The following is a 15,880-nucleotide window of genomic DNA, read 5'->3' on the forward strand; positions in this document are numbered from 1 at the left end:
AAAAGGAATTTGCCTCCGATCCATGACCCCAGGATCCTGCAAGCATCATAAATATGTGTCACTTGCCAAGCATCTGAATTTTGATTATGTGACCAAGGTGATGCTGAAATGGCCATAAGTTTGGAAAACGGTCATAAGCCACTTTTTTTCAGTGCCGTTGTAACTTCGAACGGTCACTAAATGAACTGTTGTTAGTCCCCCTCTCTCCCTCTCTCCAGGTGTCGATGTGCATTTGAATACATAGCGGGGATAACCTCCTAATCTATTCATTGTCCATCGACAAGGGGAGAGAGAAGTGCAGAAATTTGGCATTTCAGCTGTGATTTTTATGGACTAAGGCAAGTGGCATGGACGAAGCAGAATTAGGAAATAAAGAAAGAAGCATATTTCCTCCTTTGCTTCATCATAGAGAAAAGTAAAGTCTTACACTTTAGGCAAGAAAAATAAAAAGTACACATACAGATTAGGTGAAACCTGGCTTAATAGCAGTAACTGTGAGAGGCATCCTAGAGTCTTAGTGGACAATCAATTAAATATCAGCCAGCAGTGTGCAGCTATAGCTAAAAAGGCCATTGCAATCCTAAATTGCATTAACAGAGGAATTGAATCAAAATCATGTGAGGTACTAATACCACACTGTAAAGCTTTAGTAAGACCACACCTAGAGTACTGCGTCCAGTTTTGGTCACCACATTATAAACAAGATGTTGAGATTCTAGAAAAAGTGCAGAGAAGAGCAACCAGAATAATTAGGGGACGAAGAACGGTTGCAGGAACTGGGCCTGGCTAATCTAGTGAAGAGAAGGACCAGGGGAGACATGAAAGCAGTCTTCCAACATCTGAGGGGCTGCCACAGAGAGTGGGGGTACGTCAAGCTATTTTCCAAAGCACTTGAAGGCCAGACAAGGAATAATGGATGGAAATTGATCAAGGAGAGATTCAACCTGGAAATAAGGAGAAACTTTCTGACAGGGAGACCAATCAACCCATGGAACAGAAGTTGTCTTCAGAAGTTGTGGGAGCTTCATCACTGGAAGCTTTCAAGAAGAGACTGGACTGCCATCTGTCAGAAATGGTGTAAGGTCCCCTGCTTCGGCGGGAGGTTGGACTAGATGACCTATAAGGTCCCTTCCAACTCTGTTATTCTTCTCTTCTCTTCTCTTCTCTTCTCTTCTCTTCCCTTCCCTTCCCTTCCCTTCTATTTTCTATTTTCTATTTTCTATTTTCTATTTTCTATTTTCTATTTTCTATTCTATTCTATTCTATTCTATTCTATTCTATTCTATTCTATTCTATTCTATTCTATTCCAATTATTTTCTATATTCTATTCTATTCTATTCTATTCTATTCTATTCTATTCTATTCTATTCTATTCTATTCTATTCTATTCTATTCTAATTATTTTCTATATTCTATTCTATTCTAATTATTTTCTATATTCGATATTCTGTATTGTATTGTCTATTGTATCGCATCGTATCATATTCTATTCTATTCCATTCCATTGTATTGTATTGTCTCTTGACTACCCACCTTCTCACGTCCTTCTCTCTACGGCAAGGTGAAATGGAAATGCAGATCATCTAATGCAATAAAACAATAAACAGGCAAAGCCTCTAAGGGCTTAACAGACATGCAAAAGAGAATTTAATTTCTGGAGGCCTCCAAGACTCGAGCGTCAAAGCAGGGACTAAAAGCAGAAACCAGATTTCGATTTAGCACAGCCAACGAACACAAGATCCTCAAGAGAGGGTTTGAACAGAGGGGAGGTAGGCTAAGCATATTTCACCGCTGAAAGATTGCTAAGAGATTTGTTTCAGATTTTGGAATTAGGCGTGACGCACTTTTCTTTCCGAATTAGAAGGGATCCATGCGGAATCCTCCATTTGGTTTCTTGCTTGGTGATTTCATGTGGTTTCACGTGGGTTTTGCACGGCAACGCTTTTGTTTCTCTTTTCTTTTTCTTTGGATCAAAGCGGCCAACAGATAACTCTCTAAAACCAAAAATAACCCACCCCGCAGGGCTTTGATGGTACAGTATTTTCCCCCTGCAGACAGAGACATACACACATCCTGTAAAAACACAGGACGAAATGCATCTTGTTTAATCAGGCGCACAAGTGAATCATGCTGTTATGGGGGCTAAAGTGTTATTGCCTCTAGTAACAATCAGATAACTGCTTCAAAGTGGGAATCAGAAAATACGCACACACACCGCAGAAGTCAGGGCTGCGAAAGATAAATCGGCCGGGGAGTAAAACCTTAAAACTCAGATTCTGAACAAAAGACAGTTAATGGCCACCTCAGAGGCAACGGCACAAATTAGAAATATATGCTCTGTCTTACATATTGGCAAAAAAAATCAGAAAATAAAATACAAGCTGAATAGTCAAGATCTTGTTGATGACCCAAGCTCTGTAAAGGACCTTGGAATACTCACCTCTAATGATCTAAGTGCTAGAGCCCACTGCAACTACATAGCCAAAAAGGCATTAAGAGTTGTTAACCTAATCCTACGTAGCTTTTTCTCTGGTAATATCACACTACTAACCAGAGCATACAAAACATTTGCTAGACCAATACTCGAATACAGTTCATCAGTCTGGAACCCACATTACGTATCTGATATTAGCACAATTGAGAAAGTCCAGAAATATTTCACAAGAAGAGTTCTCCACTCCTCTACTCGTTGTAGAATACCTTATGCCACCAGACTTGAAATTCTAGAACTAGAAAACCTTGAATTACGCTGTCTTCGGTCTGATTTAAGCATGGTATATAAAATCATACATTGCAATGTCCTACCTGTCAATGAATACTTCAGCTTCAACAATAACAACACAAGAGCACACAATAGATACAAACTCAAAGTTAACCGCACCAAACTTGATTGCAGGAAATAGGACTTCAGCAACAGAGTGGTCAATGTCTGGAATACTCTACCCGACTCTGTAGTTTCTTCCCAAACCCCAAAAACTTTAACCTTAGACTGTCTACTATTGACCTCACCCCTTTCCTAAGAGGTCTGTAGGGGCGTGCATAAGTGCACCAACGTGCCTACCGTCCCTGTCCTATTGTTTCTCTTATTCTTCTTTTATTTTCTTATATGTACCCATTTCATGTATTCACAACTATGTATACACTTATACTTATTATCTTGTAAACAATTGGCAAATCAAATAAATAAATAAATAAAAATAAATAAATAAAATAAATAAATATCTTATTCTTGTGAACATGAGGGATCCAAAGACAGACCGGGTCTGAATTTGGAAAGAACCCTGGGGCCAAAGACAATCTAAACTCTTTTATTACTTCGTTTTATTGACCTTTTTACTGTTTTACCTGCTTTAATGACAGGTAGTCCTCGACTTACAATGGTTTTACAATTCTCCATGACTTACCATGTTTGCCCGAAAATAAGACCTTGTCTTATATATATTTTTGCCACCAAAAAAAAAAAGCACCAGGCCTTATTTTCAGGGATTCCATCCACTGACTAGCCTCACTTCTGTGCATCGCCCCTTGGCCCCCTTTCTGCTGTCAGAGGCCTTCAGGAACTTCTTCTTCTGCTGTGGGCAAGGTTTTCCTGAAGGCCTCTGTAGCAGATAACAGAGCTCCGGATCGATCCAGACCTTTGTTATCAGCTCCAGAGGCCTTCAGGAAAGCCTTGCTGGCTGCAGAAGAAATGGGCCCGCGAGGCAGGTGTCGGGGTGTGCGAGGCCTGGCTACAACTGTCCAAAGGTAAGTAGTAGGGCAGCTCCACCCCCCACATACCCACCCTAGCTTAATTTTTACCCGTCCACTCTAAAGTGGGTTGAATCTTAATTAGGGCTTTATTTTGGGGGGGTAGGGCTTATATTGGACACATATGTAAAAATGAAGCTAGGACTTACTTTCGGGGTAAGTCGTATTTTTGGGCAAATAGGACAACAACAATTCAGATGTAGGATACTGTGCCTAGTGACTGTTCAACTTACAACAATTCAGATGTGGGATGCTTCTGACGGTTCAAAATTATAATGGCACTGAAAAAAGTGACTTATGACCGTTTTTTGGACTTATGACCATTGTAGCATCCCCAGGGTCACATGATCAAAATTCAGATACTTGGCAACCGACTCATGCTTACGATGGTTGCAGTATCCTGGGCTTACGAGATGTCTTTTTGCGACCTGACAAGCCAAGTCAATGGGGAAGCCAGATTCACTTAACAACTGCAGGATTCACTTAACGACAGTAGCGATTTGCTTAACATCTGTGGCAGAAAGGTCATAAAATGGGGCAAAATTCACTTAACCACAGAACTTTGGGGCTAAATTGTGATCGTAAGGCAAGGACGACCTGCATTTTCTTTGATTTTCTAATTTATACTCCAGGTCATCCTTGATTTACGACCACTAAATGAACTGTTGTAAGTCAAGGACTACCCGTACTAGCATAGTTCCCCAGGAAACATAGATTATAGATAGTCCTCCATTTACAACAGCTTGTTTAGTGACTGTTCAAAGTAATAACAGCACTGGAAAAAATGATTTAGGACCATTTTTCCCACTGAGGGCCTTTGCACAGCATCCTGGTGGTCACGCCATCAAAATTTGGACGCTTGGCTACTAATCCATATTTTTGACCGTTGCAGTGTACTGGGGTCAAGAGATCCCCTTATGAGACTTCCTGACAAGCAAAATCAACACGGAAGCCAGATTCACTTAACGACCGGGTTACTGAACAAATGTGGCAAGAAAAGCGGTAAAACGGGGCAACACTCCCTTAACAAATGTCTCACTTAGCAACACAAATGTTGGGCTCAATTGTGGTTGTAAGTCGAGGACTGCCTATATAGCTATCTAGTGCACTGCGTCCAGGAAAAAGGCAGCAATATGAAGCAAAGAGGCCTTAAGACCTCTTGGGATAATAGCAGCGTCGACATTGCAGAAGCTTAGAAGTGATAGGTGATGACAATCCTGTTTGTTTTTTTAAATAAATTTTATTGATTTTACAATTAAAACAGACCAACAACACATACATAAATGTAAGAGAGAGAAAAGAAGAAAGGAAAGGAAGAAAAATAGAAAGAAAAAAGATAGAAAACAATTAAAAACATTTTCATCTTCAACAGTTTGTGAGACCTCCTTTTTATCCTTATTTTATGCCATATACACACTTAATCCTTACATATATCTGTATATCACTACTATGGTTCTATCCTATCCTCTTTTGCCTTTTAATGTGAAATCTATCTTTGGTCTATCCATTTGTACCAGCAGTTCCAGCTGTTGTAGTATATTGAAGTGTCTTTATTTTTTTAATGCCAAGGTTAATTTGTCCATTTCTGCACAACTTGAAATTTTTTGAATAATCATCTCCTCTGATGGAACACGAGGCTGTTTCCAACATTGTGCAAAAGCCAATCTGGCCACTGTCAAAATATGTATTATTATATATTTCACTTTTTTTGGTATTTGTTTATCAAAGATCCCTAATAGAAAGGACTCTGGTTTGAATTCGATCTGTTCTCTTGTCATTTCCTCCAGCCAATTTCTAATTTTCTGCCAATATTTTTGAGCTTCTGTACAGGACCACCACATATGGAAGAAAGTTCCCTCTTTTTTTTTTTGCATTTCCAGCAATTCGGACTCATATTGGGGTACATCTTCGCTAATCTCGAAGGAGGAAGGGACAATCCCGTTCTTAATACTCGATTTGAAGGCGGGGAAGAAAATAACACTCAGTGACAGCATGTCACACTTGCTGAAGGTTTAAGCCCTACAGAGAACCAGTTTACCTGGAAAACAGGTTTCCTCGAATACAGGTAGTCCTGGATTTACGGCCGTTGGGTTAGAGCAGGGGGTGTCAAACTCAATTTCATTGAGAGCTGCATCAGGGTTGGGTTTGATCTTGGGGTGGGGGGTGGGGGGTGGAGGCATGGGTTTGATCTTGGGCGGGGTGGGCGTGGCCAGATTGATGTCACTCATGTCAGGGGGGGCACCTGTGGTAGCCCGGACGGGGCTGGAGGATCCATTGTCCCCTCCCTTCAGGGCTGGGCCGCTGGGGGTTTGCAGGGGTTCCGGCAATTCTCTACCTAAGATTCTGCACAGTTTGGAGACCACCCCCCCCCCCCAAATCCCACTCCTGGCTGGCCCCGCCCACCCCGCCCCTCCCAGGAGTCCCCACAATGCCCGTTTTGGATGCAAGTAAGTAAGGGCGCGCATGGAGGCTCAGGGAGGGGAAAAATGGGCCTCCTGGAAGTTTGGGAAGGCCGAAATGGGCCCGTTTCCAACTTCCAGAGGGCCTCCGGAGCCTGGGGAGGCTGTTTTCGCCCTTCTGGAGGCTCGAGGAAAACCTCCGGAGCCCCAGGAGGGCAAAACCACACCCCCTCCATGATGCAGAAGGCCGACTAGGCCATACCCATGATGGCCACACCCACCCAGCAACCAGGCAGAGAACACTTTGCTAAAATTTGTAAAGCCCACCCCTTCCTTCCTCCCTCCCTTCCTCCCTTCCTTCCTTCCTTCTTTCCTCTTCTTCTTTTTCCTTCGCTCTTCATTCTCAACATCACTCAGGAAAGCTCTGTTTTTGCCCGCGACGGCCTCCGGCAGTCCTCTGCCAGCAAAAAACGTAGTTTGGGGAGGCTGTGTGTGGCCCAGCCCCCCTCCCCCCCGCCGGGGCTCTGTTTTTGTTGGTAGAGGGCTGCAGGAGGCGGTCGCAGCTGAAAACGGAGCCCAGGCAGGCTGTGTGGATCCCTCCCACACTCCGTTTTTGCTGTCTGCCGGCACTGCAGGCCGGTTTGTCACTGTTTCCAGGCTGGCCCCCGTGGGCCGGATCTAAACACCCCGCAGGCTGAATCTGGCCCTCAGGCGTTGAGTTTGACACCGGCTGGCATGGGGTCTCCTGATTGAGCAGGGGGTTGGGCTAGAAGACCTCCAAGGTCCCTTCCAGCTCTCTTCTGATGGACTACCTGTCATCTTTCAAAAGGCCTTAAGATCTGAATCTTCTCCCAGGAAAGGGAGATTTGCTGAGCCTGTGATGAAATATTTTATTGTTTATTTTTCTCACTGTGGAGGTTTTTTTTTTTAATTTTTACATCTCTCTCTCTGCCTTTTCTTGTGATGTTGAGAATATTACCTGTCTTCATCACCCAGATTCGTCTTGGCAAGGAGGGCCTATAAATTAAATTTAAGAAAACCTGAGTGTATTAAAAGCACCAACCGCTCTGCTGAATTCGGGCTGCAAGGAATATCTTAGATTGGCAGCGTACGGGAAACAGATGAGAAAAACAGTTATAAACCCTACAAGACATTGAAAAAGGCAACAATCTTCCAAGAGAATTCAGATGCAGGACATTTCATGGATTGGTAGGTAGTCCTCGACTTACGACCACAATTGAGCCCAATGTTTCTGTTGCTGAGGGAAACATTTTTTAATGTGAATTTTGCCCTATTCTACGATCTTTCTTGCCTCCGTGGTCACGTGAATCACTGCAGTTGTTCAGTTAGTAACACGGTTGTGAAGTGAATCTGGCTTCCCCGTTGACTTTACAATAGAATAATAGAGTTGGAAGGGAACTTGGAGGTCTTCTAGTCCAACCCCCTGTGCCTAGGCAGGAAATCCTACACCACTTCAGACAAATGGTTATCCAACATCTTTTTAAAAACTTTCCAGTGTTGCAGCATTCACAACTTCTGGAGGCAAGTTGTTCCCCTGATTAATTGTTCTAAATGTCAGGAAATTTCTCCTTAGTTCAAGGTTTATTTATTATTATGGGTGCTCGGTGCTCTCTGAGCTTGGTTGTTTTCTTGCAGACATTTTTTGACCCAACTAGGTAACAACATCAATACCAGGAGGGAACGGAATTTACTCTACAACCAACAATGAATGATTGTAAGAGAAGGAACTACCTGCATGTAATTTAAGAGCCATTTGGATTCTATTGTTCATTTTGTTCTTGTTTTGGGACCTAAAAGGAGAACGTTTTTATGTGGTTACTAAAAGTTGCTGATTTCAGGCTAGGAAGCAGGGGATGGTGAATTCTAGTCCTGCCTTAGGCATGAAAGCCTGCTGGGTGACTTTGGACCAATCGCCAGGAGACTCCTTAGCCATGAAAGCCAGCTGGGTCACTTTGGGCCAGTCCCTCTCTCAGCCCAACCCACTTCACAGGATTGTTGTGGGGAAAATATGAGGAGGAAGGTGATTTGAACATTTACTGCCTTGAGTTATTTGAAAAAAAACACAAAACAAAAGTGGGATATAAACCCATGATGGCGAACCTATGGCACGCGTGCCACAGGTGGCACACAGAACCATTTGTGTGGGCACGTGCGCCCCAGCCAAACTTACCTGCACTGTGCATGCATGTGCTTCCCAGCTGATTTCCGGCCTGTTTCAGGCCTTTTTCGGCCTCCCAGAGGCTCGAGGGAAGCCTCTGCAGCCTTTGGTGGCCGAAAAACAAGTCTGTTCCGTCACTTCCTGTATTTCCAGAAATTCCGGAAGTGACGAAACGGGCCCATTTTTCGGCCTCCAAAGGCTGCAGAGGCTTCCCTCAAGCCTCTGGGAGGCCGAAAAAGGCCTGAAACAGGCTGAAAATCAGATGGGAGGCTCACAGTGCAGGTAAGGAAGTGGCGGGGGGAGGGGGGGATCATGTGCGTATAGGTAAGGGGTGTTGGGGAGGGCGCATGCATTACCATCTGGGTGCTGGCATGCGAGCATGCGCACACAATTTTCGAAACAGGAGCCCAAAAAGATTAGCCACCACTGCCACCACTGATATAAACCAACCAACCAACCAACCAACCAACCAAAAAATAAATAAAACACTGTTTTTAATTGGATTTACAGATTTGCATAAACCTACTGACTTATCAATGATTGGAACAGTGTTCAGCTAGTCTTTGATTTACAACCACTGGTATAGTGGCTGTCACAATTACAACAGCACTGAAAACAGTGAGTTATGACTGGGCCTCGCACTTGCAACCGTCGCTGCATTGCCACAGTCATGTGATGAAAATGTGGGTGCTTGACACACTGGCAACCGGCATGGATCTACCCCAGAGTCACATGATCACCACTTGTGACTTTCCCAGTTGACTTCCACCACAAAGTCCATGAGGGGAACTGGATTTGCTTAATGATCACACGATTCACTTAGCAGCTGTAGTGTTTCACTTAACAACCTTGGCCAAAAAAGACTCACTTCACAACTGCCTTGCTTAGCGATGGAAATTTAGGTCCCAATTCCGCCTGTAAGTCGAGGACCCCCTATATAAGCCAATACAGGTAGTCCTTGACTTACAAGAGTTTGTTTAGTGACCGTTCAAAGTTACAACGGCACTAAAAAAAGTGACTTAGGACCGTGTTTCACACTTAGGACCAATATCCTCATGGTCACATGATCAAAATTCGGATGCTTGGCATAATTGGTTCGTATTTATGACGGTTGAAGGGTCCTGTGATTCCCTTTTGCGACATTCCGACAGTCAAAAATTCAAGGGTGAAAGCCAGATTCACTTAACAACCGTGTTATAACTTCACAGCTGCAGTGATTCACTTAAGAAGTGTGGCAAGGAAGGTGGTAAAATCGGGCAAAATTCACCTAACAAGAGAAATGTTCGGCTCAGTTGTGGTCGTAAGTCGAGGACTACCTGTACTGTAAATAATTAAGATTGTAAGATAGACTCTAGAAAAAGTGCAGAGAAGAGCAACCAGGATGATTAGGGGACTAAAACATATGAAGAACTGGACCTGGCTAGTCTCATGAAGAGAAGGACCAGGGGAGACATGATAGCAGTCTTCCAATATTTGAGGGGCTGCCACAGGGGAGGAAGGGGTCAAGCTATTCTCCAAGGCACCCGAAGGCCAGACTAGGAATAATGGATGGAAATTGAACAAGGAGAGATTCAACCTGGAAATAAGGAGAGATTTTCTGACAGTGAGAACAATCAACCCATGGAATAGAAGTTGCCCTCAGAAGTTGTGGGAGTTTCATCACTGGAGGCTTTCAAGAAGAGACTGGATTGCCATCTGTCAGAAATGGTGCAGGGTCTTCTGCTTGGGCAGAGGGTTGGACTAGATTACCAGCAAGGTCCCTTCCAATTCTGTTAATCTGTTGTTGTTTTTTAAAAAACCTCTAGGGTCAGGCTGGGACGGATATTAATCCAGCATTTTGTTCCTCCCCACAACCAACCAGATAACACTAAACTAACTCAAAGCCTGAGGCCTAACCTTCTGCCACCATTTTGTCCCTCCAATGTGGTGACCAAAACTGGGTGCAGTACTCTAGGTGTGGTTTTACTAAGTCTTTATAGAGTGGTAGTAGTACCTCCCTTAATCTCGATTATATCCCTCTGTTAATGCAACTTGGGATGTCTTTATGCATGTGCATGCATGTTCATTCCTTTTTTCCAAAAATATCTATCTATCTATCATCTATCTATCTATCTATCTATCTATCTGTCTGTCTGTCTATCTATCTATCTATCTATCTATCTATCTATCTATCTATCTATCTATCTATCTATCTATCTATACCCTATCTATCCATACATCCATCTCTATCTGTCTGTCATCTATCTATCTATCTATCTATCATCTATCTATCTATCTATCTATCTATCTATCTATCTCTATCTATCTGTCTGTCTATCTATCTATCTATCTATCTATCTATCTATCTATCATCCATCATCATCCATCCATCCATCCATCCATCCATCCATCTATCATCTATCTATCTATCTATCTATCTATCTATCTATCTATCTATCTATCTATCTATCTATCTATCTATCTATCTATCTGAATAGAGCTGGGAGGGACCTTGGAGGTCTTCAACCTCCATCTCTAGACAATTTGAGATGTGGCTGTCCAGTCTCTTCTTAAAAACCTCCAGTGATGGAGCAGCCACAACTTCTGGTGGCAAGTTGTTCCACTGGTTAATTGTTCTCACTGTCAGGAAGTTTCTCCTTAATTCTAGGTTGCTTCTCTCCTTGATTAGTTTCCATCCATTGTTTCTTGTCTTGCCTTCAGGTGCTTTGGAGAATATTGACCCCCTTCTTTGGGGCAGCAGTCCCTGAGATATCGGAACACTGCTATGTATTTATGACCGTTGCGGTGTCCCTGGAGGTCACGTGATCCTCTTTTGCAACCTTCCGACAGGCAAAGCCGACGGGAAGCCCGATTCACTTAACAACCGGGTTACTAATTTAATTGCTGCAGCAATTCCCTTAACAATGGTGGCAAGCGACTTCCGGTTTGAGCTTCTTCGGCGTCGGACCAAAATCCGCAATCACGTGCGGTTTCAATCTGTGCTCGCCGCTGGAGCGCTCCGAGCTGGCTGGTTTCGGGGCTAAGCCACCCCATAGAGGTGGTGAAGAGGTGGGAGACTTCCAGCAGGGTCAAGGAGAGCCGCATCTCTCCTCCCCAGCTGGCTATTACTCCCTTTCCCAAAGGCGGTTGCAGCGCTGGTCAGAAATGGCCACATCAAAGAAGAACTCGACCAGAAAAGAATGTGCAGGAGGAAGCAGGCATGATATTCCCCTCTGAAAAAAAAATCGGGGCCGGCCAAAAGAGACCCCCACCGCGCGCCAAGAAATCACCCGCCCGCCCGCCTCGCACCGCCCGCCCCGCGCCCCCGCCCGCCCGCCCGCCCGCGCACCGCCCGCCTGCCGCTCGCACCGCCCGCCTGCCGCTCGCACCGCCCGCTGCGCCGCCCGCCGCTCGCCCGCCCGCCCGCGCCCGCCGCTCGCCCGCCCGCCTGCCGCTTGCACCGCCCGCCCGCCCCGCCGCTCGCCGGGCTCTTCTTTCTTGTGCATCTTCTTTCTGTTTTTAAGTTCCATTTTCAGTACTTCCAAGAGTGATACCATTTTTAAAACTTTTAAACAACCACCCGATTAATCTTAGTCCTTTAGATCCAATAACCAAAAATCCCAAAATCACCAAGTAATCCAAATAATCCAAAGCTGTTCTTACTTCTTTTTTCCACTTTCTCTTCCTGGGGTTCTATTATCTTGTTACAAAGTTTCAGTTAGAATGTATCTTTTAGGAATCTTGTTAAAGTTTCAATGTTAATTCCTTTTACTTCCAGGTGGTCTCCTCCATTTCCCCAGATCCCACCCTTTTGTTTTTTTCCTTTTCTCTCCTTTCCTTCTTTTAAAAGTTTTTGAAGATCCAGAAGTCTTTATTATCCCTTTGACATTTTATTTTCAGCTTAAATGCCTATTAATGTCAAAGTGGATTTTTGTCAGTTTCTTACTTAAATCTCTTAGTTGTCGATATGGGGAAGGAAAGAAAAAAACACCAAATCCTTTCCCTTCCCTCTCTCATTCGCTGCTTTAAAATCTTCTTTGGGAGCAATGTTATTCTTTATAGTTCAAATTCCAGTGTACCTTATGTTGTTGCTTTTTCAGTTCGACCCGGTCAGCCAAAACTTTCTCTTCTTAACTTCCTCAGACATGATATTTTTCCGATTAAAATCGGAATTCCGATTTTTTTGGGAATCGCCCGTACAAGGATTAAAGGTATAAGCCTATTTAGAAGACACAGAGACAATGGGTGAAAATTTAATTGAAAGAAGGATTCTGAAAGGGTACAGAAGACAGTATTGTTATATTAGAAATAGAAATGATCTTAGGAAATATGAAACAAGTGTGATTAAAATGATAGATAAAATACTCATGGCAATGTAATGAAATGTTTGTTAATAAATAAATGAAATAAAGAGAATGAGAGAATGAAATTAGGAAAGGAGGGGAACATTTTATAAGTGTTCCTAAGGAAGTATGATATCCCATTGAAAAGAAATGTTAAAAAATGTTAAGATTATAACTAATATTAATGATAGAACTGAAGTGGAATAGAATAAGTATTTTATTTATTATTGTTATATATATATATATATATATACTTTCTTTTTAAGAACTTAGTGTGTATTTTAAGAATGTACCAAGCAGAATTCGACTGGAAGTTATGTGTTATATTGAATGTTATAATTGTAAAGGCATAAATTGAAGTTTAAATAAGAGCTGAATGGACAAAAATTAAAAGATACAAAGGTGTCATACTCCAATCAGTAACTAAGGGGGAAAATTTTGTTTAATGAGAAAAGAAAATATGAAATTGAAACAGGACAGACAAAAGTATAAATATAATGATTAGAAAGATATTGAAACTTAGAAAAAGATATATACAATCAAATTTAGAAAGGAATGGGATAATTAAAAGCAAGGTTGAGAAAACTAAGGGAAGGGAAAAATTATTGAGAAAATGTTAAAATAGTAATAAGATATGGAATAGAACACAAAGATGAATATGAAATTGAGTTTGTGTCTGTATGGAGAAGTGATAACCCGGGACCATGCTATTCTCAAAAAAAGAAATTTTATTTGTATTATGTTTTGTGAAAACCCAAATAAATTTTTTACAAAAAAAAAAAAAAACCCAACAGTGACAAGCAAGGTTGCAAAACGGGACAAAACTCACTGAACAACTCTCTCTCTCTCTCTCCCTTAGCACTGGAAATGTGGATCTCAATTGCGGTCATAAGGCAAGGACTACCTGTATTTGGTCTCGGCATGGAAAAAGAAGAATTCTCCTCATCCTAAGAAGATCCTTCTTTGTATGAAGCGACTCACTCCGGAAGTGCAATGGAAAAAGTATAAAATCTCCCCCTCCCTCATCTATACATTGATAAAATACCACACACACAAAAGTGTCACTGCACTGCCTCCCACAATTTATCAGACATCACAATACAAGAGTCTCAATGCATCTTATGTGCAATCATTTGAGTCTCCTCCCTCCTTTCCTTCCTTCATTTCTTCCTCCCTCCCTCCCTCCCTTTCTTTTCTCTCTCCTTCCTTCCCCTTCATTTCTTCCTTCCTCCCCTCCCTTTTTTCTCTCCTCCCTCCCTCCTTTCCTTCCTCCTTTTTTTCTCTCCCCTCCCTCCCTCTCTTCTTTTCTTCCTCCCTCCCTTTCTTTTCTCTCCTTCCTTCATTTCTTTGTTCCTTCCTTCCTCCCTCTCCTCCCTTTCTTTTCTCTTTTGTTTCTCCCTCCCTTTCTTTTCTCTCCTCCCCCCCTTTCTTTTTTCTCCTCCCTCCCTTTCTTTTCTCTCCTCCCTCCTTTCTTTTCTCTCCTTCCTTCCTCCCTTCATTTCTTTGTTCCTTCCTTCCTCCCTCCCTCCCTCTTTTCTTTCCTTCCTCCCTTCATTTCTTCCTTCCTCCCCTCCTTTTTTCTCTCCTCCCTCCCTCCTTTCCTTCCTCCTTTCTTTCTCTCCTCCCTCCCTCCCTCTCTTTTCTTCCTCCCTCCCTTTCTTTCTCTCCTTCCTTCATTTCTTTGTTCTTTCCTTCCTCCCTCTCTCCCTTTCTTTTCTCCTCCCTCCCTTTCTTTTCTCTCCTCCCTCCCTTTCTTTTCTCTCCTCCCTTCCTCCTTTCCTTCCTCCCTTTCTTTTCTCTCCCTCCTCCTTTCTTTTCTCTCCTCCCTTCCTCCTTTCCTTCCTCCCTTTCTTTTCTCTCCTCCCTTCCTGCCTCCCTTCATTTCTTCCTCCCTCCCTCCCTCCCTCCTTCTTTTCTCTCCTTCCTTCCTTCCTTCCTTCCTTTTCCTTTCTTCCTTCCTCCTGAAGCATCTGAATTTTGATCATGTGATCATGGGAATGTTACAAAGGTTGTAACTGTGACAAACTGTACTAAGTAACTTTTTTTCAGTGCCGTTGTAACTTTGAACGGACGCTAAATGAACTGTTGTAAATCGAGGACCACCTTCAATCCTTGATTTATAATCACAACTGGAACCAGATTTTCTGTGGCTAAGCTAGAGGCTTCTTCAGTGAGTTGTAACTGATTTTACAACCTCTTTTGCTACCCTCAGTTGTTAAGTGAGCCCAGCTACTCCCATTGACGTTGCTTTTAGGAAGTCGGCTGGGATGGCCGCAAATGGTAATCACGTAACCCGAGGACATTGAAACAGACATAAAGAAAGGCTGGTTGCCATGCACCCAAATTCTGATGACAGGACTGGGGAGAATGCTGCAACGTTCGCTGTAAGTACAAGGACTATTTAATAAGTCATAAGTCACTTTTGAGCCCAAGGTTTCTGCTGTTAAATGAAACCATTGTTAAGGGAGTTTTGCCTCCTGTGTGACCTTTCCTGCCATGGTTGTTAAGTGAATCACTGCAGTTGTTAAGTGAGTAATAAGGCTGTGAAGGGAATCTGGCTGCTCATCACAGAAAGGGATCACTTGACTCCAGGGCACTGCAACTGTCATAAATACGAAGCAGTTGCCAAGGGTTTGAATTTTCATCACATGACCGTGGGGAAGTGGCCATGGTTGTAAGTGTGAAAAACGGTCCTAAGTCACTTTTTCCAGTGCCTGTTGTGACTAGTCCCACCTGAGGCACAACAGCTGGCTGCGTGACTTTGGGCTAATCGCTAGGAGACAAGGAGTCCTGCCTCCGGCATGAAAGCCAGTTGGGTGACTTTGGGCTAATCAGCAGGAAACAGTGAGTGCTAATCCCACCTGAGGCACGAAAGCCAGCTGGGTGACTTTAGGCCCATCACCAGGAGATTGTGAGTTCTAGTCCTGCCTTAGGCATAAAAGCTGACTGGGTGACTTTGGGCTAATCACCAGGAAACAGTGAGTGCTAATCCCACCTGAGGCATGAAAGCCAGCTGGGTGACTTTAGGCCCATCACCAGGAGATTGTGAGTTCTAGTCCTGCCTTAGGCATAAAAGCTGACTGGGTGACTTTGAGCCAATCACTAGGAGACTGTGAGTTCTAGTCCTGCCTTAGGTATGAAATTTGCCTGGGTGACTTTGAGCCCGTGAATTTTTCTCTCAGCTCAACCCACCTCACAGGGTTGTTGTTGTTGTCGGGATAATCCCAGGAGG

General features: G+C 43.2%; 1 protein-coding gene across 3 annotated transcripts in view; it reads left to right on the forward strand.

The window, feature by feature from the left end:
• The window catches only part of C2CD4C (C2 calcium dependent domain containing 4C), an 84,320-nt gene that overhangs the window by 31,302 nt on the left and 37,138 nt on the right, over positions 1-15,880 (forward strand). Inside the window, exons 1-2 of one of the 3 annotated variants that reach the window (XM_087952758.1) lie at positions 5,629-5,813; positions 14,903-15,032. The gene's annotated coding sequence lies outside the window, so the exon portion shown is untranslated. Of the gene's footprint in view, positions 1-5,628; positions 5,814-13,511; positions 13,651-14,902; positions 15,033-15,880 lie in introns of those variants that run through there. The other 2 variants (XM_087952755.1, XM_087952757.1) reach the window with 2 other exon arrangements.

The sequence above is a fragment of the Notechis scutatus genome, chromosome 1 (genome assembly GCF_049901735.1).
Source record: "Notechis scutatus isolate UNSWTSFEM ecotype Mainland chromosome 1, rNotScu1.2, whole genome shotgun sequence".
In the NCBI taxonomy this organism is placed as follows: Eukaryota; Metazoa; Chordata; class Lepidosauria; order Squamata; family Elapidae; genus Notechis; species Notechis scutatus.